The following is a 25182-nucleotide window of genomic DNA, read 5'->3' on the forward strand; positions in this document are numbered from 1 at the left end:
TGGGATAGCACTATTATTATTACACCGTAATTAATCTCGCTGTGTAACTGACTTGGCTGAGAAATACTAGCGTTTTTCTCTGAAGAGACACATACGACGACCCTTGAAGGTAGCAGTGCCGCATAGCTAGAAAGCAAAATCTATCCTAAGGTAAGTTTGAATTCGTAACTATCCATTTTTAAGATATTAATCAATAGTAAGAAGAAATGTATGTAGTTACAGTCAAAATTATTCTTTGACATAAATTGGCTGCTCTGTGCTTTGTGGTAGCTATAACTCCATATGTCAAACATATGGTTTGCTTGTTTCATGTGCAACAAGACATCTACAACCATATGTTGTCCTCGTTGAATGTGAACCGCTTTGTACTGAACAAGATGATTTTTCCACCTTATTTTGTTTACATCGTGAAATTAAGTCATAAAAATTATATTTTTATAAATGAAAATTTACATTTCCTATAGTTTTATTTATTACGTTGCTTCAAGTATCTGTCATCCAGTTCTTCTCTCCATTATTCATCTTATATAACAAAATTCTTGTGAATCCATCTGCTCAAAGCTACGAACTCTTTCTCCAAAACATGGTTCAGCGTTTGATATACATTTCAAGCGCAGAATAAGCATTGTTAGCTTATTCTGCGTTTTGTCATTTGTCATTTTTAAACGCCTGTTGTCGTCCGTGATAAAATAAAGTCTGTATGGGTATATTTTCCACATAAAAATAGTCCATATTAGCTCCCGAAGAAGTTTTTCATAAAAACTGCTTCTTCTGGATCAACAAGGATGAATTTTCAGTTCGGAAACCGAAATGATTACAGGATTCGTACTAATTTTTGCCATAGTTCATTTCATTCGTGTTAAAGTTCTTGATTGTAGACAAATAAAACTGTCATTTCTTCATTTTTAATGTCTTGTGTAGGAACACGAATTTTCTTATATAATGCTGTAAGCAATGTTGTATGTTTGTCTGCTCTCGAATACATAACTTTGTATTCGTTCTGCATGGAATGCTAATCTCCCACTACGGAATGAATGGAAACCTAATTCCATGAAATACTTAGAACAGAATGCTAATTGCAAAAGTTAGGATTAGCACTCCATACCACAAAGGAAATATCATCTGGAAGGAGATTAAAAAATACTATCAATTGTATTTATTTTTAATGTGATCTCACCCATGAGAGGTTGAAAATCTCTCGTGTATAAGTACCGTGGTGGGATTGATGATTCAGAAGTTCTGCTCTAGAAACGTCTTAAACATGCAATGTTTTCAAGTCACTTCAGATCTCTGTTAAACAGCAGAGGAGTAGTCGCACACCGGGCAATGCAATTTATCTATCACCTAAAAACATTCACTAGCCAAATGGTTGCAGAGTGGATACTCTATTCTCTCAGCCAGCCATGCCAGCATTCAGTATTACATATGAAGATTATATGTATTCCGACACAATACAATAAAAATCAAAGTACGACTAATATTTTATTATCTATGCCGATCAACAGTTTAATATGAATGACACGTCAAACTTACTAACAACGAGTCACGTATTTAAATCTGTGGAATTATCTGTGGTTCAGGAAACATGAAATCATGTTTCATGAACTAAAAGATAATTCACGTTTCTTCTACGAATTTATATATTTTTATCGTTTTATTTTTTATTTTTATTTTTTCATGTCTGATTTTCTATATTCACAGTTCATGCGATTGTTACTAAGATCTTGAAGAAGCCGTTCGTAGAAAGAGTGAAACAACTGAACTAATATAACTGTATATTTTTTGTTAAGAAAATACGGTTCCGACATTGCTTCACCAAACATCTATTAGTCATGCTTCAAAGAAACAGTGTAGCTCGCAACGTTTGTTAAAATTTACTTTTCAGCAGCCGATTACAGTTCTGGGCTCTGTTGGACTGTTTGAATTAAGTTGTCGATGAAGCAACTTAAGGCTATTGAGATTGAGGCCAATGTATTATTATGGCTGTTAATTCTTCTTCTGGCGCTTCCTGTTGTGCAGAATGGAAAAACCTTTCCACCTGTGTATGAGGTCCACCAAACTTGCCTTTATTTGAAATGGTCTTATAAAAAATTTTTGCGTAACAGATGGGAATTCGAACTGTCTTTCCAATCAGAAAACATCATTATCAGTTTTAGTTTACGTAGTCAGCAAAATGAACCACGCTTATAGTACAGATGTAAGAGAAAGAGATACAGATACCCACGTTATAAAGTCTGCCGGAATTACAAGAGGTTAAACAAGATGTAAGATCACTAACAGCAGATTTTTACTTCGAGAGTAAAATACTAATAATTGTAGATAATATTGGATTAGAATACGAAAGCACCTATATGGCACTCGTATATGGAATTCCTAATATAGTACGTAAATAAAATTATAGCAGCATGAATTCAAGAATAAATTAGCTGATCTAAATACGCTACTAAAAATTTTGTGCGTACGCAGTGTAATTCGTACTCTGAACAAGAACAGCAGATACGTTAGTAACATTATTCTATACATTTCTTTTATAACGTTTTAATAAAATTACTTAAAAAAAAGTTTCTTCTTACTTTTTTGCGAAATCTTCGGATTTCAATGAATGCTGCTGTAATGCTACTCTATACGCCATTAAAAATGTAATGTAATTAATGTGTGTATGTGTGTGCTTGAGGAAAGGCAATGCACTATGAGCAAAACACGGAACCAACTAAATAGTGCAAACTTTACCAGAACGAATAATATATGTATATTGAGACTGTAGTTGAGTACACCTGGCAATCCGGCCCGTAGGCCGTCTGTGGAACTCCCAGATATATTGGAATATCTTCTTAGATGACGTCAATTAGCATGATTCTTCATTAATAAATGAATTAATACTTCCACATTTTAATTTCTTTCAGGACCCCGAGAATCGTATATAAAATAAGCACCGTATATAAAGCAGAACTCGTTGGAACACTAACGTCTGAATAAGTTGATGTTAATGAATCGGCATCCATCACATATCTTCCACCTCATACAGTTGTAACTAATGAGATGAAGACTTGAATAACTTTTTTTTTAATGTGAAAAATTATCTAGTTCGTATCTCGTCAAAAATTAGTTTAACGTAAATCAATCAAGATAATTTTAAATGATCCCATGAAACGCCTAGGTTTTTTGTTGTTGTTGTTGTTGTTGTTGTTTTTTATTCCCAGCAAAATAGGCGATTACTAGTAAACAAGGCCAGTATACTTGTTTAATTAATAGACGTAATATACTACCCTCATAGCCTTATTTAATTAGCCTGTAGTAGTTAGTTCCAACCGAATACCAAAATGCCACTGATGGCGAATACCAGTTTTTGTGGACAGTATTTGCTGGTGTCTGATATTTTACATATATTCTAACGGAAGACATTGGAAAACCTATACATATTAGTGTTCTGCCTTACGAATTTCTAGCCAACGAACTAGGTTTGAAATCCTGTCTGTGACAAAGGAACTTTGTTAGAATTATCAGGTAAAACTAAGCTATCCATTGGTTGGTAGTTTCTTTCAGTTCTTATATGAACTACTCATTCTTGTTATTGATAATGATCAGCATGTCTTTACCACCCACTACAGCGCGAAGGCCACTCCCGTTGCGGGAGGGTTGGGTCTACTTCTCCCATGATGACCTAGTCCATCTTGGGAGAGTGTATACATACTTGGATGACTGAATGTATGAAGGTGGAAGACAATCACAAACATCCTTGCCTAAGCGGGATTCAAACCCGCAGCCTCTTGGCTGGAGAGCGGATACGCTAACGACTCGGCTAACCAGATCGGCATTCTTGTTAATATTATTGACATATTCTGAAATTGTTGAAGCTCCTCCAAGTGAAGTTGAAAATCAGATGGGGAAATCACGACGTTTCCTTTTAGTTACAAACTTGTTCATAAAAATCTTTTATTACCGACGAAGTGATAATGATTTCGCTGTGATGTATGGATAAAGGAACTTCAGTTTTGGCATCCTAAACTGATCAAAATGCCGAAAGGAAAATTTAAATTCCATAAACCAAGCTATAACTAAATTTTACAGAACTGTTAAAAAAAAAAAAAAAAAATTCGTAACCGAAATATTCTATTGCCTCCTATAGATGGTAGCATTAATTAATCTAATGGTTAATTTCTGACCGCTTAGAAGAAATATTCTGAATTTCCATCATCTATTAAAACATTGCTTGCTCACTGTATTCTTAAATGAAATTAAAAAAAAAAAATTCAAAAATATGGGTAATGATGAGACTCCCATTCTGCCCTCCAGCTACAAAATTCTTTATGGGTCCTTTCAGAAACTGGCATTGCCAACATGCAGTATCACTAGAGTAAATTATTTGGACAATGGATCAAGTGTTAACTAATATATTTATTAAACCTACTAGTTTCACCAAACTTTAGCTGTTAGCATCTTCAGGGTACAAGCATTTAAAAAACATTACACAAATATGAAAACTGTAAAATTCTAACGATTATAGTTGCAAACTGAAATAGCATTGAACGTGAGTGATACACGCATCGCGTGTGCATAATTAACTAGTTGTTGCTAAGGAACGTTCTGTAGGTTACATTGAAGTTCATTTCCTGTGTGTTAAGAGATCTAATTAGGGTTTTCCATATCTCTGGGAGTATTAAACCTTGGTTCCTGTTAAGGTTATCAAAAGAGCGAGCGACTGTAGCTGCTTCTTTAAACATTCGGGAGTGGTAGTCTTCTTCTATGTAAGGGGGAACAGCTTTTATCCCACTCAAAGCCAGTGCAAAATTGCTTAATCAGTGCTGAGAGCGTTTCTTCTTTCTCATCGGTCAGATGACGAGTTGAGTTTCCTATTAACAAATCTTTGTCATCTTGCTCTATCTCTGGCCATTTCGTTCGTCTTTCTGAAGTTCGATAGTTGTGACATTTCCTTCAAAGACTGTAACGAAGTCCTTTTTGGTCTATCTCTTGATTGTCTTCCTCCAATGATTCCATTCAAGGCTATATTTGATAATCTCTGAGTGGACTTTCTAAAGAGATGTAAAAACTATCTTAACTGTTAGTTAAGAATTATATACTTGATGTTTTCTCTACGGTTTAATACGTGCTTGACTTGCTCATTTGTTTTGTGTTCTGATCAGAGAGCTCTATTTATTTTTCTTAAGGATTCTTTTCAAACCCTCTGATTTTCTATATTTTTTCTGATTGGGCCTCCACGTCTTGATTCCATATGTTGCCGTAGGTATAATAATGGGTTTACATTACAGAGTTTTAGCTTGAGGTTTTTTGAAATGCCGTTATCTTCCCATATTTTGTTTCATTTATTCATATCGAGGTTACAAGTAAGAGACTACAAGAATATGTAAATTGCTTTACCTGTTCAAGTATATGATTTTCTAAGTTTATTGAAAATTTTGCATCTCTTCCTGTTTTCATTGTTTTAGTTTTTCTTAGATTGATTTTCATTCCAAAAGTTTTGCGCTTTTCATTTAACATTTTTATTGTCTTTTCCAATTGTGCTGTAGATTTTGTAAGAATAATAATACCGTCTCCATATTTAATGTGATTGACATTCGTGCCATTTCGTAGACCTGGTTCTTCGTCTGTAGAACACATATATGGACAAATAAATTCTGTTTTAGAGATAGAAACATCACATCTTTTCTGTCAGCAGAGATAATACCACAGGTTAAGTTATGTTAAGTTAGTTGATTACAAACAAATGATTTTTTTTTCTTTCCAGAAATTTATGCGGAAGGAAATATATATATTTACCGACCCACGAAAGGTTATTAGTAAACCTGTAGTAAATTTGATTTTTTTTTTAATTTTATCAATTTCATATATTTTTTGTAAATTTTATTTATCTTTACATAGTCCGGAAACGTTGCTCCATAGACCAAATATGGAACTTTTCAAGCCATTTCAGGCCTCCGATAAGCTAGGCAGTGACCTCACATCTCCGATGAAATTCATCTCCCACTTGAAGTTTAGTTGAGTTGGGATATTTGCTTCCCTACCAAATGCAAGAGAATATGCGGATTTTAAAAGAAAAGATATATTCATTTTAGCCTTTTCTTGTCAAACTTTGAGCAACCACATCAAAGTATCAGAGTTGTCAGGTTGATTGGAAAAAGAAATGATGCTGATCTTGGCAGAAAAGGTACAGAATAGAGACTCAACGTCTTTATCTCTTATTTCTTTTACGTACCATTTGCTTAATATTTCAGCATCTTCTTTTTTTTTCCAGTACCCTCCACAACTTTAGGATTTTTACTTCTATATTCTTCCCACACTCTTTTGTTTAGCTACTCTTCTCATTATTTAGCTTTATTATATTTTACTTCGTATTTTCTTACAGGACCAACTTACCTGCCAGGATTTTTCGATATGATGTATGCATAGTGGCTCAAAGAACTTAAGGAGGAAGTCATAGAACTGCCCTTTAAGTAATTGAATCCAATTACGAAGGCTTTTTTTTTTTTTTTTTCCTTGCAAATAATAGCCACATGCAGTCGCAAAATCTGAAGAAAATCACAATTTTCTTCAGATTTTCCATTCAGTCTCTACGGCTTGGTTTTTGTTTTCAAACTTTTTCACTGTTTTGTCTTTTTTTTTTTTTTTTTCAATAGGCTGAAATTTCCAAATTTCCTAAAATCTCTCTTTCTCTCTCTCCCTGTGTGTGTGAACAATTTTGGGAAATTAAATGTGAATTCATTTCCACACTGGGTTTAAATATCCAACACGGGCCAACTTTTCTTTTTAATTTGTCAGGCGTCCTTACTGATGACTCAAAAAAAATAAATAAATAATAAAAATAAACATTAGTTCTTCACTCTGCTAGAACTGTCAACAGTGAACACGAACTTACTGAACTGCAGATGCCCACCTCATTCCACTTGAAAGCAATTCCAGTTCATGTAATGCTTTCTCCCTTCCCTGAATCAGTATTGACTGAATATAACTCCTTACAGTTATTATAAGATGATTCAGGCAATATAAGTCTGGCTTCTCACCCACCTCCCTTACTTCGCTCCCCTCCATAATAATAGAGAACGTCATCAGCATTCAGCTTCTTCACTACCTAGAGCAGGGTTTCCCAAATTGTGTTCCGCGGAACACCAGCGTTTCGCAGAAAGTGAATAAGTGTTCCGTGATGTCAGTGACCAAGCCGTGTATTTTTAAACATGGAAGTAATTCGGGAAAGGGAATACCGCTGTTTATGACCGTCATAAAAATTGCCTGCAAGCCGATTACAACAATGGGCGGTGTATTCTCTGTTCTCAAAATTGAACGAAATAACATCTGTGTTGCAAATGTTAGTGACCAATCAGCAAGGAAGTATAAAGAAATTTTTTCCACTGAAATTGAAGATCAAGGTAGTCTGTATCCGATTCTCAAATCTAGTAATACTGAATACTTTCTTCGCAAGTTCGTATTGTAGGATGAAAGTACTTATTTCAAAACCGTAGTGCCGTGATTTTTTAAAAGTAATAGGCCTACAGATTTAAATTTTAATATGAATAAGAGACAAGGGACTTTGTTTAATTTTGGTGTTAAGAAATCTCTTATGAATGTGTTTATGACCCAACAGATAGTGATTCATCCACCTCCAGCCTACAAAGCGATCTCCAGGATGTACAAAAGGAGGGAAATACTACCAGCACACAGGAGAAAAAGTCTGCATTCACTCGTAAGTACTTATAATAATATTATAAATTTTTGGTGATCAGAATGGGATATGTCAATGAAAATCAGCGCAAATTAATTTAATGATGTTGGCCTGATGAAACTATAATATGCTACAAGATTTCATTAGTCCAGTAATTGATAACTGATTTAAATGTAATTTTATATTTGTCAACATGTCACACCGTATACATAAGTGTACTAATACTCTTTATGATTATGGCATAATTAATTATTAATACATTACAAAATAAGCAAGGTGTTCCGTGAAAATTTCAGGATTTGTGAAGTGTTCCTTCGTAGCAAAAATCTGGGAAACGCTGGTCTACGTCATTATATTTATCTATAGCAATGGTGTTGACGTTAGAAGAAAAGAAATTTATTGAGCACTATTTTCGTTCATATGGAGTTGGTAGAGCAATTGTGAGGCTCAAACCTACAATAGTTTTGAGCAGTTTGTTCGTCGTTTCCGTAAGCGTGTCCCAAGCAATAGTGTCATCATTAGGGCATTCGGGGAGACAGCGAACTGTTAACATAAATGAGAATCACGGGCATATGTTATATGCCCGTGATTCATAGAGCAAGTTATAGTCTATGAAAGCAGTTAATGCCAAACAGCGATAAAACTTTGGATACCATGGCGGTCGCTTCAGAGAATCCTTAAGGAGCTGAGTGCAGAGGCGTAGCTAGGGAGGGGCTGAGGGGGAAGTGCGCCCCGGGCGGCACTTTGAACCTTTTTGAACTTTCGCAGTTAATTCCAAAATACAGGCTCGAGAACTCATTTCCAAATACTGTAATACTACAGCGAATTTTCCTCACAATTGCTGCAAGTGTTGCTAGTTGTGAGAGGAGTTTTTCTAAATAAAACTGATTAAGAATTATCTACATTACTATGAAACGGACTTCACCAATGTCATCGACGATTTTGATAACAGAAAAGCAAGAAAAATAACATTTTAGAATGTTGAAATTTACTTCAAAAATGAACACAGTGTTTTAATTATCTCCTTATATGTCGTTGGTAACTTTTTGTAGTATTTTTGGTGTGTATTGAGAGGGGCGGCAAACTCAGGGATCGCCCCAGGTGGCAAAAGCTCTAGCTACACCACTGGCTGGGTGCCTTTTCGTACGTCATTCAGGTGGGTCATTGTTTAACAGCAACGGATTGCACTGCACGGCGAGAATCATGAGCACACGTGCTGGCCGATGTCTATGAAGATCTGTTCTTCCTCCATAATGTCTGGTTCTCGGACGAAGCGCATTTCCATCTAAGTGGTCATGTAAACATACGAACATACAAGTTTATTGATTTCTCGAGACCTAAATTTGTCCAAGAAACCTCTTCACAGCGAGAAGGTCACCGCATTATGTGCGGTTTCCGGACATGGCATAATTGGATCCTACTTCACTGAAGAGGGCAGTGTACTCGTGACCTTGAATAGCGAATACTACATCAAGAATGTGTTGGTTCCGCTCACTTAGGACTTGCATAGGATGTGTCATATACATAAAACATTCCATTTCGTGCACAGGTATTCCATTAGGACGGAGCAACCTGTCACGCATCACGTGGTTCCAGAGCCTATTTATCAGAACATTTCCCCAGTAGGCTCATTTCGAGGTTTTCGGAATTCCGTACCCTCCACGTTCTCCTGTTCTCAAAACGCTTGAATGATGGGTTGTTTCTGGTATGTTGAAGGAATGGGTATTTCCTCCACATACCCGTCTTCAAACCTTGATGAACTAAAGAATAAAATTACACGATATGTCCAGCAGATGTCCAAACCCTTGTTCTCCAAAATGACAAAGAATCTTCGCATGCATTACGAAACCTGTCTTGAAAGACAAGGTGCCCATTTTAAGCGTAATCTACAATGGTTAATGTTTTATTCTACCAAAATTTCACTGATAGCTGTGATTGTGCATACCATCAGGTGTAAACATATATTTCTTCGTTAATAAACCCATTTACTCCATAAGTTATCACTGTAGTTATTTAGTACTGATATTTTTGTGCCATACTGTATATTTAAACTGTTCGGAAAAAAGTCAACGGACACTCCCATGGGCAAGGTGCACCGTGCCATGTAACGAAGCACGTGTTTATAGCCGGTATAAATTGGAGGAGTAAGATGCTCTCAAGTCAGTTTAATTGTGTCCGGATAAAACGGCTACGAGAGGGGAAACTGACGGAATTTGAAAGAGGCGTTTGTGATAGGATGGCATGGTGCAGACCTATCTATTCGGCAAATTGTTGAGAGTTTGGGCCATCCAAAGTCAACAATTAGTGAAACCATGCTGAGATTGGAAGCGCAGGGAGTCAACTGCAAGTGCTACCTGCAGTGGACGACCCACCACATTCACCGAACGTGATCGTAGGGTGCTACCAAGGATAATATGTAAAAAACCGCCATTAATCGGCCGACACGCTGAATGCGGAATTCCCGGGCATAGACTGGGACACAAATCTGCACGAAAACATTCAGAACCGTCTCACAACATGGGTTTCCTTGGCAGGACCGCAAAATGCAAGCTCCACATTACCCGAACCAACATGCAGCGTTCTATTCAGTGGTCCAAGGAGCGTGTATGAAAGCGTGGAAAACTGTGTTATGGAGCAGCGAAGCACGCTACAACCTCTACCGAGATGGACGGATTTGGGTGTGGGGGATGCTCTGTGAACGTCTCTTACGAGAGTGCGTAACCCCCAACTATGAAATTCTGAGGTGGTGGTGTGATGGTAGGGTTCTGTTTTGCCTGGTTTGGCCTCGGACCTCTGTTTGTGGTGCCATGAACATTGAACTTCGAGAGGTATTTGAACATTCTGAACAATGTAATGCTTCCCTTTGCATTTCTACGGAATTGACCATTGTCTCTTTCAATACTGTTTTGCAATACACCTTATCATAAAGCTGCTGCTGTGATAATGCGTGGTTTGTGGACATGAACCCCATCACACATGATTGGCCTCCACAGAGCCCCGATCTCAACCTTATATATATATATAAGGTATTTTCTGGCGCTATTAGATGAAAATACTGCATATTGAAGGGGTAGGTGGGAATACATGCAATGCTACTTTTGGTATTACGTGGCATTTTTGAAGAAGCTAAGTTTTACTGTTCTTTTAGACTAAAAAATGTGTAGATAATTTTAATTTCTTGTGAACAGTTTAGAAAATATTTTAAAGAGCGGCTAAATCTTTCCGTCTTTCCTCAGGAAATAGTTCAATGTCCAAAACATCGCGTTAATCAAATTTACAAGTGATTATTATCATATAATGTTTTCCAGTTTTATCATTTTTTTACCCTTCAGATCAGAATATTAACACTTTGCAGTTTGGTTAGTAAATTAATATTAATTCATCCAGATGGTTTGCTGGGAACAAAATGTCCAGCAGGCGGACTCTCATACCATGGAATCCTTACATTGCTGATAAGTTTAGTCATGGCTAGATGACTATATACTGAGGATATGCAGTGAGAGAAGTTAGACTCTTTAACATAATATCCATACAGAAAGAAAACAGTCTCCATATTATTACGTGGCCTCGACAGTTCCTCCCGCATATCACTACGCGGACTTCCTCTACAGGCACGCTCTGGCAGAGTATGTGGCAGCGAGATTATGCGCCAGTTCACCAGAAGCATCCGGACTCGTTACTGACAGGTTCAGACCGTGCACTGACTAGCTGCCGGGCTGCGGTAACACCATTTTAACTGATGTATTCTCGAAATGAAGTAGGTTATGGGTCTCTAAGTATGTGTTGGCATGACCTTGAAGGGTATCACTCACACTACACGGAGAAGAGGAGTGTGGGATCAGAAACCGGAAGCCCTGCTCTTGAGACCAAACATGACATCTACCGCTTCAATCCTCCAAAAGTCAGGTGGTGGTATTTCAACGGGCAATGAAGGATATCTACCCCCCCCCCCCCCCCAGTATCTAGTTGGCATTTCGTCCAACTAGGAAAGTATCCATCCCTTTGTAGCGGGGAATATTCGCTGGTTTAACCAGAGCAGTTTCATTAGAATGAGCTTTTGTAGAAACAAGCCACCTCACGGAAAGGCAGGATTGACTTAACAGAGAGAGTGAGTCTGTATATTGCGTATCTCTGCTTACTAGTTGTCCGAAGACAGTATTCTGGATTACTTACATAAACCATGCTTGAAGAAATAATATTTTAAATACAGTAATCATTCAGTCTGAATTGAATGTACGATATCCTAAAAACGTACTTTCAAATAAAAAAAAGTTTATAACTGAATGAGATAAATTCATGAAGATTTAAAAATTCTTGTATTTTTATGAATTTATTATCTGTAATCATTTTATCATAGTATAACGGAAGTGGATCCGCTTTTTATTTGTACCGGAATTTATTCAAATTAACAGATGTCTGCAATAAAATATGGAAGTCACATTAATTCTTATAAAAATAAAATCATATTGGGCTAGTTGTCACTATCTATCTATCCCAATGGCTTTAACAGGCCTTTAAGGCCCACAACCTTCCAAGCATGCTTGGATTTCGTAACCGAAATACGAGGATAGAATGGTCATTCCTATGCCTCAAGGTATTCTTGGCTGTATCCCTGTGTGTTCAAGGGGCCGGTTTGACTGCTTGCGGGATGAAAAACACCAGTTAAACTGGCGGAAAAAAACCCTACTGCCCGCGCCCAAGACCGGCTAACTTAGCTATGCCTGAGGAAGATCTTTCAGCTCCTCACGTCTCCGACGGGAATCGAACCTAGGACACTCCTTCCCCAGGCATATGGTTGCGAAGCGCAAAGCCACTAGGCTAACCGCGCGGACACTAGTTGTCACTGAATGACGCTAATATGCAGGGTAATAAATATATTCGGTTACCTACTTATTGACATCAGAATGATCTGTTGTCGTGTAGCGATATTTTAATGAACTCTTAGTGTTTGCGCGTATGTGCTGTTATTAAACCAAGACCAATCTTCTAAATTGATCCGAAACTTCACGCAGGAGAGTCAATACTTGCGCAAGACGCTTACCACTGATGTGTAAGTGAAGGACCCTAATGGCGCAAGCGATATTAAATTCTTTATCCCTCATGCGAGGTATTAAATTCTTTATCTTGCACGCTAGATATTAAATTCTTTAGCATTGGCTTAGGTCATTTCATTTCAACAAAAGGAGAGAGAGAGAGAGAGAGAGAGAGAGATGTTGTTTATAAGATGTATGACACGACTAAACAAAATAAAAGCAGTCATGAAAAAAAACATCTGAAAATATACAGCATAATATCCAAGGTCTCAATGATATTCTAGATACGAATAAGAATTTCAAAAGTTAGTCGAGATTATTCTAATGTGTATGTATGTATGCATACACACGGTAAGACAAAAGCACTTGATAGATGCATTACAAGTGACCTATGCTGAACATCCATTGAAAGGTTGGAATCACATATCAATTTATAATCGGTTTGGACATTTATAACTCAATATAAAATGTAATTGTATTTAATATATTTATTTTATTTCATCTTGCATTAATAAATGCATCTAACTGTCAAGTGACTTTTGCCTCACCCTGTATATGTACTGGCCATAAGGTCAGTCATTAGAAAGTAGAGACAGAAGATACTCGGAGTCAGTTTGAGGCATTTATAGATCATGGACCAGAAATTTTACTCAGTTGAAAAAGAAAAAAAAAAGCGCTTTATAACGGCAAACCGAAACATCCGACTTTAAACCACAATAGAAGCATCCTGTCTCTTAGATTTACTCTAACTTTTCTAAACTAACAAAGCTTTCCAGACCAATGAAGCGTGTACTAAGTCTTTCCCCCCCCCCCTCTCTATCTCTCTCATAATATATAATATATATTATGAGAGAAATAGAGAGGGGGGGGGGAATATATATATATATATATATATATAATTAACCACTGAACAACAATGATAATAAAAATTAAGGTATGGAGAATCTTCACAATATTTCGCAGAATAATTGTATTCTGCGAAACTACAGGAACTACAAAGTAAAAATATAAATAAAATATATTTCTTTGCAGAAGATACTTGAAATCCTTTTTGAAAATATTACGAACACTACTACTACTAATAATAAAATTTATTATTATTAGTAATTTAAGAATTAGTAAATTAAGAATTTAAGAGGAGGAAGGAATAGAATTTGTAATGTACTGAAAACAGCTTTAAAAAAATAATAAAAATAACAATAATAAATGTTTCATTATAAACATGTGTGAAATTTTACGAAAACTTGGAAAACGGCAGCGACTGCTAGGACATAAAATGTATTTGTGGTCTCAAAAGGAATTCATCGGTAGAACTTGACACTAATTTGTTTCCTTTTTTATATCCTATTTTGTATGAAGACCTTCTCTGCGCTATTTTTATCCCAGGTGATTCCAGATTTAGTTGATACAAACAATAGTTTTTTTTTTTTTTTTCTTTAAAGAACCTATAGATTATTTTTTCTACAACTCAAAAATCCCATCGTAGAACACACACAAACTCGCCATCATATTTTTCCCAAATAATGGAATTTTCCTCTGATATATAAACCTAATTCGTTATGTTTTGTGAGGCAACATAGTGTTCTTCATAAAGCTTCAGAAATTGTTTCACTCCAACTTGATCATGTCTGCAGAATTTTATAACAAAAAAAAAAAAAAAAACTTAAGTATAACAAAAGAAGAACATAATTTCTTGTCTGGTGTTTATTTTCCATTTTTCTTCTCATCTTGTTTCTACTCAATTTACCAATAAATTTGCCCCTGCTATTTGAAATTATGGAACATTCCAGGTTTGTTAATAACATAAACCAGTGTACAGATAGTAGTAAGCAGTGTATTTCATCGTAACAGTTTAATACAAATGGTATGGCAACACGACGTAAACTCGGTGACTTATAGAGAGGTGTCATCGTGGGCTGTCACATTGGCATGTCCATACATGTCATTGCCGCTCAATTGGAGCATCCAAAATCAATTGGCGATGTCATCAACAAACAGAGACATTCTGGCGTCAACAGTGCAGAAAAAACACACAGGGCGGCCGCCGAAAATGACTGACAGGGAGAGGAGGGTGTTAAAACGGGTGGCACGTAAAACCGGCTACAGTCGGCCACTGGCGCACCCAGAGGGGGGGAGGTCCGGGTACCCCCAAAGAAAAGGAAAAAACACTAGAAAATTTTCCAAAAATCTTTTCCTAATTAAAATTCTTTTTTTTTTATTTATGTTGTGTCGTGTCTTCTATTTCTATACTACTTATGAATTAGCGATCACTGCAGATGCTCAGTCATAGGTCGTATGCGATGCGTAGTGTGTATTCGCAAATCATCTACTCAACTCGCCCCTCCTCCCAAGGTTAAATCCTGAGCGCTCGCCCCCCCCCCCTAAGATTAAATCCTGAGTGTGCCACTGCAGTCGGCACAGACCATCATTGATGAGTTTCAGAGCGGCAGTAACACCTGGTGAGCACTAATACTGTACGAAAAGGACTCCATTTACTGGGTTTCCACGGAAGAGCAGCGGCACACAAGCGGAACATCACAACAACGAAGTGCTGGTGCAAAGAGCATGTGAACTGGACAATTAACCAGTGGAAAACGGTACACTGGAACGATGAATCAAAGTTCACCTGTTTCCAGTCTGATGGCAGGGTGTGGAGGCAGCCTGGTGAACGCTTGTTACCACAGTGTATTGTACCCAGTTTTTGTTGTAGCCCTGTGGAAATAATGGTGTGGTGTGCATTCAGCTGGTTTAGAGTGAGACTGCTGCTGGTTGTCAATGATTCCATGAAAGCAGCTCAGTATCTTGATATTCTGGATAATCAGGTGCTGCCTAGACTGTGGATTTTTATGGAATGGATGCGTGTTACTATCAAGACAGCAATTCCCCACGCCACAAAACTGCAATTGTTATGTAATAGTATGAAGAGATGGGTGTTAAACGACTGCCCTGACTTGTGCAGAGTCCTGACCTCAAACCTATCGAACATCTGTGGGACGAATTGGAGCGGTGATTGAGGTCCAGAGCAGCACATCCTCGATCTATTGCTGAACTCAGTACTGCTTTGATGGAGGAATGGAGACAAATTCCACCTGATGTCTACCGCACATTGTTGGAAAGCCTTCCTCAAAGGGCGCAGGAGGAGATCAAAGCTAAAGGTGGACATACCCGATATTAGCGTTCTCCTGCTGGTATCAATTGTAAATTGCTAAAGTGTCCGGACAATTATTGGTAGATAATGTATTTCTCGTGTTATTACCTCAGTTTGAATTTTTCCTTATTTTTCCTTTATTGAGCTGTTAAATCCTTAGGTTACTGCCCAACATGCTATTCTCCAACTAATTTTATAGTGCTCAGTCTTATGGTTATCACTTATCAGTTGAAGATCGTGGTCTATCACCACAGTACTACCACCTATATTCGTTTTTATTTTAACTATATATAAATCAAATCAATAGGACCATGTAGCCCTGTGGAAATGGCATTTGCATTTTTAGAATAGGCCACTTGAAGAAACACTGTTATAAGAGAGTATAGGACCATTTTCTAAACCTTTCTTCGATTGGTTCTGGAGTTATTCGATCTCTGGTACTGTAAGTGTTTTTTTTTCCCCTTCTCTTGTAAGCTACAGTTTTTAATTCCCCAACTCAATGAAACTGACCGTGGAACTCGCAGTATATAGATAATATCTGCTGTTAAGGTTAGAGACCAAAAATGGTGGCGGTTGTGTACTATACTCTTTAATAGGTATTAACAGCATTGACCAGCTGACAGTGATTGGCTGCACACCAATCTTCAAAAAAAGTTAGATCTGAAACGTCCCCGTTTAGTCCCTTTGGGAATAAAAAGTGTTGGATTTATTTAAATTAAATCATTTTATACATTGTCAAGTCACATCAATATAACCTCGACGGCTTATGTTCGCAAAGATTTGCTTGATAATAAATAATTATCTGTAAGAAGAAGAATGATGATTTATTTAGCGTTTGGCTAAGAAGAATACATGCACACACACACACACACACACCACTACACACAAAAAAACCTGCATAAGACAACAAAATACATAAAAGAATGCAATAGTGTGAAGTGACACTGTAGTCAATACATACGGGGTGTTCGGGATAAATTTGACAGTTTCGTAAGGAAAAAGAAAATCTTCTTTGTATCTATTAAATTTAATGAATTGACAAAAAAACATTACAGGCAGAGTTAATTACAATACTATCAACAAGATTTACTCAAAATAACCACCATTAGCATCGATCACAGCTTCAATTCTGCTTCGGAACCTCGAACAAGCTGATGCTACAGTCTCCCTGGGAAGGGCCGCAAAAACTGTTTTAATTTTATCCATTAACTGGGCTTTTGTATTACTGGAAGTGCGATTGGTGTCTTTTTCAACTGCGCCCCATACAAAATAATCCATGGGGTTAAGGTCTGGGGAGTTTGGAGGCCAAACATTTGGACTGGTGAAGTCGTAGAAATTTTCAGACAACCATTTTTGACTTTTCCCAGAGGTGTGGCAAGGGGCCGAATCCTGCTGCCATACATACGGCCTACCATTGGCTACCCTTGTTATCCAGGGCTTGACTACAGTTAGCAACTCCACGAACAAAGCCCGAATTCCAATGCCAGGGTTCTTCAACACCTGTTCCTGCAGATTTGCGAGGAATTCTGCTGTACGAACGCAATCAGATCGTCTGCTAGGGATCTTTCTTCTTGCTACATCCTCATAGTCACCATTGCAAGTCTCTAGTTCATGCCTGATTGTTTTTACTGTATTCAGGGAGCATTGGGCAGCAGTCGTAATATCCTTATTTTGATGGCGGGCACGAATCATCATGATACAAGTTATTCTCTTCCATGATTCAGGTGGGTTCCAGCTATCCATCCTTTCTGACATCTTGTATATGAATGAAGAAGGGTCCAAACTTTTAAATGAAGAGAAGTGTGTGTTAATACATGTAACTTACGGAAAAATATAATTAATTATAAATATGTCAAATTTATCCCGAACACCCTGTATAAAAATATACAAATAAGTATATTTGTATATTAATAAATAAATAAACCATAAACCATCTAAAGCCTTTTAATCCTTACGTACGCAGTGCTCCTCTATCTTAACTAATTTGTTGCACATACAGACTATCTATCCTTCAGCTATTACTGATTGTGAAGTCGAGCATCAATAAATCAAAGCTGAAAAGCAGAACGTTACTGATTTGATGAGTGAAGCATATATGTTTTTCTTATTCCCCCTTTGTCTGAGAGGGAAGTTCTTTGAGTGGAGAGTTATTTAGCTTTAAGCTCGCCCTGGAAGGGCAGTGAGATTAGTTGTGTTCAGCTGAGCATAGAATTGACTTGGGTCTTTTGTATTTGTAGAATTCTGCTTTATTGTAATCTGAAGCTTGATTGATCAGCGGGTTTGGATGATTGCTTGTCTTGATAAAGAACGTTTCTGCTAGATCATGAAGGAGGGATGTGATGTAGGGAATGTTGACATCTCTGTGAATCTGGGAGTTTCTAATGAACCATAGGGAGTCCAGAATCATTCTCAGGCATTTATTCTGTATCCTCTGCAGCCTTTGAATATTTATTTGTATCGGAGATGCGTAAGTGATGACTGGGCATATTACCATCTTGTATATGAGTAGTTTGTTCAGAGTATCCAGTTTGCTTCTTCTGTTGATCATGGAGTAGAGTTGCGCGATTATTTTGGATGTCTTCGAGCTTATGTGTTTTATGCGACTGGTAAATTGAATTTTTTTGTCAAGCATCATGCCGAGATATTTCACTTCAGTCTGCCATGAAATCGTGACTCCTAGCAGGTGTATCTCCTCCTTAGTCTGGACCTTCTTTCTGGAGAACAGTATGGCTGAACTCTTCTGGGAGTTTGCTTGGATCCTTCAATCCATCAACCACTTCTCCAGTGTATGGATACTGGTTTTGGAATCTTCTGATAGCCAGTTTTGGGCTGAGAGATCTTGCTAGTAAAGCAGTATCATTTGCATATAATGCAGTGATTGTTGAGCTTGGGTTTTGAGGGATATCGGCTATGTAGATAGAAAACAGCAAAGGGGCCAGAAGTGAGCCCTGCCGCACACCTGCCAGGATTTTGCATCTGGTTGATATAGTTTCATTAATTTTGACCTGCATGTATCTGTCTTTGAGGTATGTGTCAATTATTTTTACTAGATTAATTGGTATATTGAATTTAATGAGTTTGTAGAGAAGACCCTGATGCCACACCTTATCAAAAGCCTTCGCAGCATCTATAAAACCCACAGCTGTGTGGAGATTCCAGCTAAAACCATTTGTGATATGTTCGACCAGTCGGTGTGTTTGTTGTGCAGTGCTATGGTTTTTTCTGAATCCGAACTGCTCGTCTGAAATAATTACTAGCTTATCTGTTGCTGCCTGAAGCCTTGTAAGGATGAATTTTTCCGCCACCTTTCCAAGGCTGAATAGAAGACTGACAGGTCTGTAGCTTTCGGGGAGTTGAGAGTTCTTTCCAATCTTTTTGATTGGTGTGACACTCGCCGTTTTCCAACTTATGAGAAAATGCTTGAATCTGAGGATGACATTGATTATGTTGACTGGATGCACAATGGCTTTTCTGGGGAGTAGTTTGTGATTCCATCTGGGCGTGAAGCCTTGTTGTTGTTCAAATGGGTTATGATGCTTATAACTTCCGCTTGAGAAGTGGATGTGATAGGTTCTAAGTTATCCTTTTGTTATTTTAAGACCTTCTTGACTCGGTGGTGAATCTTGTAGATAAGATTGATATTCAGGTTTTCATAAGAAGGGTTGCATTTAGTTTCCAAGCTGTCAGCTAGAGCTTCTGCTTTTTTCTTTGTCAGTGTGGACTACTCCCTTCTTGGTCTTAATTGAGGGTATAAGTCGTCTTTTAGTGCAGCGGGTTCTGAAGAATTTCCAGATGGAGTTGTCCTCTGGGTTTAAGTTTGCCAGCTTGGTTTCCCAATCTTGGTTTCGGTATTTTTGCAGAGCTTCACGGACTTGTCTATTTAGATTGTTCAAAGTTGTTTTATCCTGTGGGGATTTTGTATTATGGTACCTCTTACTGGCTTTGTTTTTTGATTTGATTAGGTCCATGATTTCCTCGGGGATCCAGCTGAGCAGGTGAAAGTGTGGTTTGGGTGACTGACTTTATTACTTTTTTGGTTTGACTGATTAGGTTGTTTACAGCAAAGTCTATCTCCTGTTTATTGTGATTAACATGGGCTGGGCCGATGTGCTCTGGGAGAAATCTAGAGAGTTTGTCCCAAGATATGAATGAGTGTAGTGGAGTGAGTTGCTCGAGGGTACCGAGCTTAAGCAGGATGGAGTTGTGGTCAGAAGACAGTTAATTTAGTGTTTCCAGCTGATATTGGTATCCAGTGTTTCTGAGGATGACAATGTCAAGTACATCTGAGCTTCCAGTTCAGCTGTGACTATTGAGTTTTGGGTTGAGTAATGATATAGAATATGACCTTTGTCATTGATTGTGGAGCTGAACGAAGCTGTATGCTTGGCATTAAAATCTCCAGCCATAATAATGGAGTCAGTAGAGCCAATAATGGAGTCCAAATCAGCTACCAACAGTTTGATGCCAGGTGGGTTGTATGCGGAGTAGATTTTGTTGCTGCTTGTATTGTTGGTATAAACTTCAATACCTGTTATCTCAAGGTTCTTGGTTTGTGGGTTGGTCAGGACGTTGTGGCTTAAATAATTTTTGATCTATAATGCTGTGCCTCCTACACCTGCGGTAAGTGTGTCGGTTTTATACATCGCAAAGTCCCGTAATTTTGGGCTGTTAGCTGGCCTAAGGCGCGTTTCATTAACTAAGACTATATCAGGATTGTATCTGTGAATGAACTCTTACAGTTCAAGGATTTTGTTTATCAGGGCTATTAGCATTCCATACTATTATTATGAGTGAGTTAGGTTTGAGTTTTTTATACATTGAATAGTGCTGTCAGTAGGGACTGAGTTTCTAGATAAAATCTCTTTCGGGAAGATGGTGAGGAGCTAGCTTTGCTGAATTCCTGAAGCATGGTGGCAAGACACGCAGTTAGAACTGATGCTAGATTGGAGCTTGCTTGCTCATGCGATGAAGGAATCTGTGTTCAAGCCACCTCCGCATATGTCTTGGTCGTGGATGAAGATCGCATGCCTTCCTGTGCTGTTGAAGTTGAGGTATTTCGAACAGGAGAGCAATCTGCTTAGTTGCTTGTGGTGTTATTGTGTGGAGGAGCAGGGATCACTCTTGGTGACCCACGATTTTTTGGATGGAAAAGGCATTCCTTGTAGTTTGCAGGGTGAGGTTCTCTACAATTGGCACAACAGACAGGTGTAGTCCTTGGCTTGGTGCAGGGACTGGTCTGGTGTCCTTCACCACATTTTAGACATCTGTAGGCTGCTCTGCACAAATTTAGGGTGTGCCTAAATTTTTGGCATCTATTGCATTGGCCTGCCGATGCCATTTTCCTTAGAGGCTCAGTAGTAATTTTGAGCCTGCAGATATCTGTCACTTCGTATACCCTTTTCCAGGTGTTCTGACTTTTAATACTAACGGCATTGGCTTTTCGTGAGATCTCAGCATTCTGCTGACTTTGATTGGGGTAAGTCCTTGACTATAAGGTCGGCAGTGACCTCATCTGTTGTGATGCCCTCGGAAACCCCTCTGAGGACCACTTTTAGATTTTTCTCGCTTGCGAGTGCAAAGGTGTGGCAATTTGGAATTGTCTAACAATTTTTGTCATTTTGCGATAGTCTGAGACAGTAGCGCGATGAATCTTAACTCCCTCGTCTGTGTTTTTCGCCTTGGAGAAGTTGATGTTTTGTTCACCAAGGGTCCTTGAAACCGATGTCCACTTTTCTTTGTCCCAGAGAATAACTGGTGGGACTTTTTCTTTTTTGTCTTCTGAGGCTTGTGGTGTTAGATCTTCTTCCATAAGATTTTCAGAGGTCCTCCGTCTTTTGGTTGCCTGTGCACCCTGGGATTCGACCTGTCGCGGGTTCTTTGGCGATGGGACCGTTGTGAATTCGCCTTCTGTATCCTCCTCCTCTCCTTCTTGATCAGTTTATAAATCCCGGAAATTCTGTATCAAACCTTTTTAGTATCTTCTTGAATAGGTCAAGCAACTGGTCTTTGCTAAAGGCTTGAACAATATCGTCGGTGATGTCCATAGCGGGATAAAAAACGCCTTGGTGGATACACCTCTTGTTCATTTATGCCTGTTTTGGCAATCCTGTTGGCTTGTAACCCACTATTAGATCCTGTAGATTAATGCAGAAGTCTACTAGCAAGGTTGTAATGTCCTACTAAAAGGAGAAAGGAGTGTCAAAAACTCACTTGGCCACAGAGTGAAACCTACCCCCCCCCCAAAAAAAAATACCATAAATCCACCACTGGCCATCGTTTCGGGTGGGACCGACATGGTCATCAGACCCCGTGCATTTTTCATGCAGAGGAGGAGACAGTAGGAATCAAACTGTGTCAGCGCCAGTGCAATGTGAGATTCCTGAAAAACCTTGTATGCAATCTAAAGTAATACGTCTGTTCTCGTGAAAAGTCAAAAGCAGAGTCCATTAATTCGCTGAAAAGCAGGATATGCGATGCATTCCACAAGGAAAATGTATTTTCCTTGTGGAATGCATCGCATACCCTGCATATTCTGAATACTATGATAGTTCCAACACAATTAATAGTTCACAAATAGTTTCCTATCAACTTCAATACCCGTTCCAAATGAGCCTATTACATGTCTTACCTTTGACTAACTTAGTTCATAAAGTGGTTTAGATCTGTGAAATGAAGTAAGAAACTGTCTTTATTCACTCAATTAAGACAGTATATTGATTAAATAAAAATAAAGACACTAAATTAAAAAATGAGCAGTTTGAAATGCAGTATACACCGAAGAAAAGTATTCTCTATGTTACAACCAGTTAATATTCCTCAGAGAAAAATTTATTGTTTATAGTTAATAAATAAATAGAATACATAAGAATGCAGTCTTATCCTGGGAGGTCACTCAAAATGTGAAAATTTCAGTCAAGAAAGGGTTTATGCTATGGCATAAGAAACTACATGGAATGAATGTCATTAGTGCATAAAAAAGTAGCCAAGGATTGTTTGAGCGAGGCGGTATCAGAATGCGTATCCAGGGTCAGCAGTAGCATAAACCGTGTGGTATTATAATTACAAAAAAAAAAAAAAAAAACATTGTGGAAGGAATATAAACAAGCCGATCAGCATGCCACTGAGCAGTATAAAGAAAAAGCAAGAAAAATAACTATAAGGTAACTGGAAAGGAACGCCTAAATCAGATTTCGAGAGAAAATTAGCCAAGCGGGACAAAGTAAATTCTAAAGAGTTTTTTCGCTACGTAGCAAGTAAGAGAAAGAATGATTATGGAAAGTTATCTTTCCATAATCATAACTTTCCGTATGCTGATGGTAGGAAAGTGACAGAAGCAGAAGAAATAGTTCGATTACTAAGTGACCACTTTGCGAGGGTATATCATCCAGGTGATAACTTTGCAGTTACTGAGGTGACAGAGACTGATGTGACCACTGAGGTAGATGACCTGGAGGTACTCAGTATATTGAAAACTATCAATGTGGATACAGCAGTAGGCTTGAAACGGTATGTCTGCTCGTGTGCTAAGAGAATGTGCAAGTGAACTGGCAGTTCCTCTGATAAAGTTGTTTAATCTAAGTCTCTGGCAAGGTTACAAGGGAGTGGAAACATGATAAGATAATTCCATTACATAAAAGTGCTCCAAGACAGAAGTAGCAAGTTATAGCCCAATTAGTATCCCTATCTCTGGAGTGGTGGTTAAAGTATTGGAAAAGTTGGTTAAAAGTAAAATTCAGGAAAGGGCGGATTGGAATATGATACTCTATAGGGGACAGCATGGCTTTGTAAAAGGAAGGTCTTGCCTCAATAATTTATTCACATTTTATAATAAGATGACAGAATTGGATACAAGAAATGGCTACACCATGATACTGCTGGACTTTTCAAAGGCATTTGACAGGATATCATATGGAAAAACTGTTATATATGTTGGAGCAAATGGGAATGGATATGAGGCTGGTAACGATAGTGGAGTGACTGATAGACAGACATCAGATCTGGTATGGTGTATGGCGGCAGAGCCGAATCAACACCTTCTTGGGCCCCCAGTGGGAAGAGAAATGTGAGGCCCCTATCACATTTCCGAATGTTCAGTAATAATAATAAGAAGAAGAAAAAGAAGAAGAAACTCATCGATTTTGAAGTTCCAAGTAATTCCATTGGTGGATGTGAGGCGATATTCAAAACAAAAATAACACAACAATTCACTCCTTACCACCCACATGCTTCCCCATAGCAAAACTAACATTATAAAGCGATTTTTCTACATTTTGTGGTAAAATCATGTATCAGGTCACCAACTTTGACCTGATACATGAGTTTCTGATACACGAGTTTCTGAAACTCGGGTATCATCAACTTTGACCTGATACATCCTACGTCGACGTGACTGTCGACGTAGGATGCCCCAAATCAAGTTAATGTTAATTTCATAAAAGTGAGTAGCTCATAGCTTAGCACAGAAATAAAACGAAGTTTAATAGCAGTTTTTGTTTAACCGGGTTTCTTGTAACCGGAGTTTGAAAACGACAATCGACAAAACTAAATTAAGCTTTTCAACGTAATTCTAAGTTCTTTCCTCATAACATTTTCATAAAATACTTTGCATCAAGTTATATTAGGGTTATGAAATATTTTAACCGGTCCATGTCAAGCACTGAAAATTTGTTTGGTTCCTCTATTTAAAAAAATTAGAGAATGGGGCCCGCTAAAGAGCGGCGCCCTATCGGCAGCCAGGTTCGCCGTTACCTTAAAACGACACTGTATCGCGGAGTGGAATTAAGGCGAATTAGAGTGACTAGTGGAGCTCCAAAGCTCTGTACTAGGACCACTACTCTTTAATTTGTGCATTAATGATATAGTAGAAAGCTGAAGGAGGATATTCAGTTGTTTGATGATAAGGGGAAACTAGAGACGGCAGTAGTTAATAAAGATAATGTAGATATCTTACAAGATGATTTAAATAAGATGGCAACGTTGGCAAAGGACACTGGTTGTGAATTCGATGTTGTTAAATGTTGGTAATGCACTTCGAGACAGAAAGATTACACACTTCATAACACATTAATGGTATTAGTGTACAGGAAATCGATGAGACTAGGGATCTGGAGGTGATGACGGATAGAGATTTGAAATTCGGAGGACATATTGCAAGAGATGGAAAAACAGTTCAGAGGATTACTTGGTTGCTGAAGAACACATTGACAAGTAAAGATAGTTATTATCTGAGGTTATTATCCCTCTTGACAAGGCTATGATTCAGCTACATATTGACTACTGAGCACAGATTTGGTCGCCTGGATTTCTTGGGGATAGGGAGGTGGTGGAGA

At 38.0% G+C, this 25182-nt stretch overlaps 1 protein-coding gene across 3 annotated transcripts in view; it reads left to right on the forward strand.

Moving 5' to 3' along the window:
* The window catches only part of LOC150108684 (transmembrane ascorbate-dependent reductase CYB561-like), a 200119-nt gene that overhangs the window by 16746 nt on the left and 158191 nt on the right, over nt 1-25182 (forward strand). The window lies entirely within an intron of this gene.

The sequence above is a fragment of the Typopeltis vanoorti genome, chromosome 3 (assembly GCF_054136105.1).
Source record: "Typopeltis vanoorti isolate ZY-2024b chromosome 3, IOZ_Tvanoo_1.0, whole genome shotgun sequence".
NCBI classification, from domain to species: Eukaryota; Metazoa; Arthropoda; class Arachnida; order Uropygi; family Thelyphonidae; genus Typopeltis; species Typopeltis vanoorti.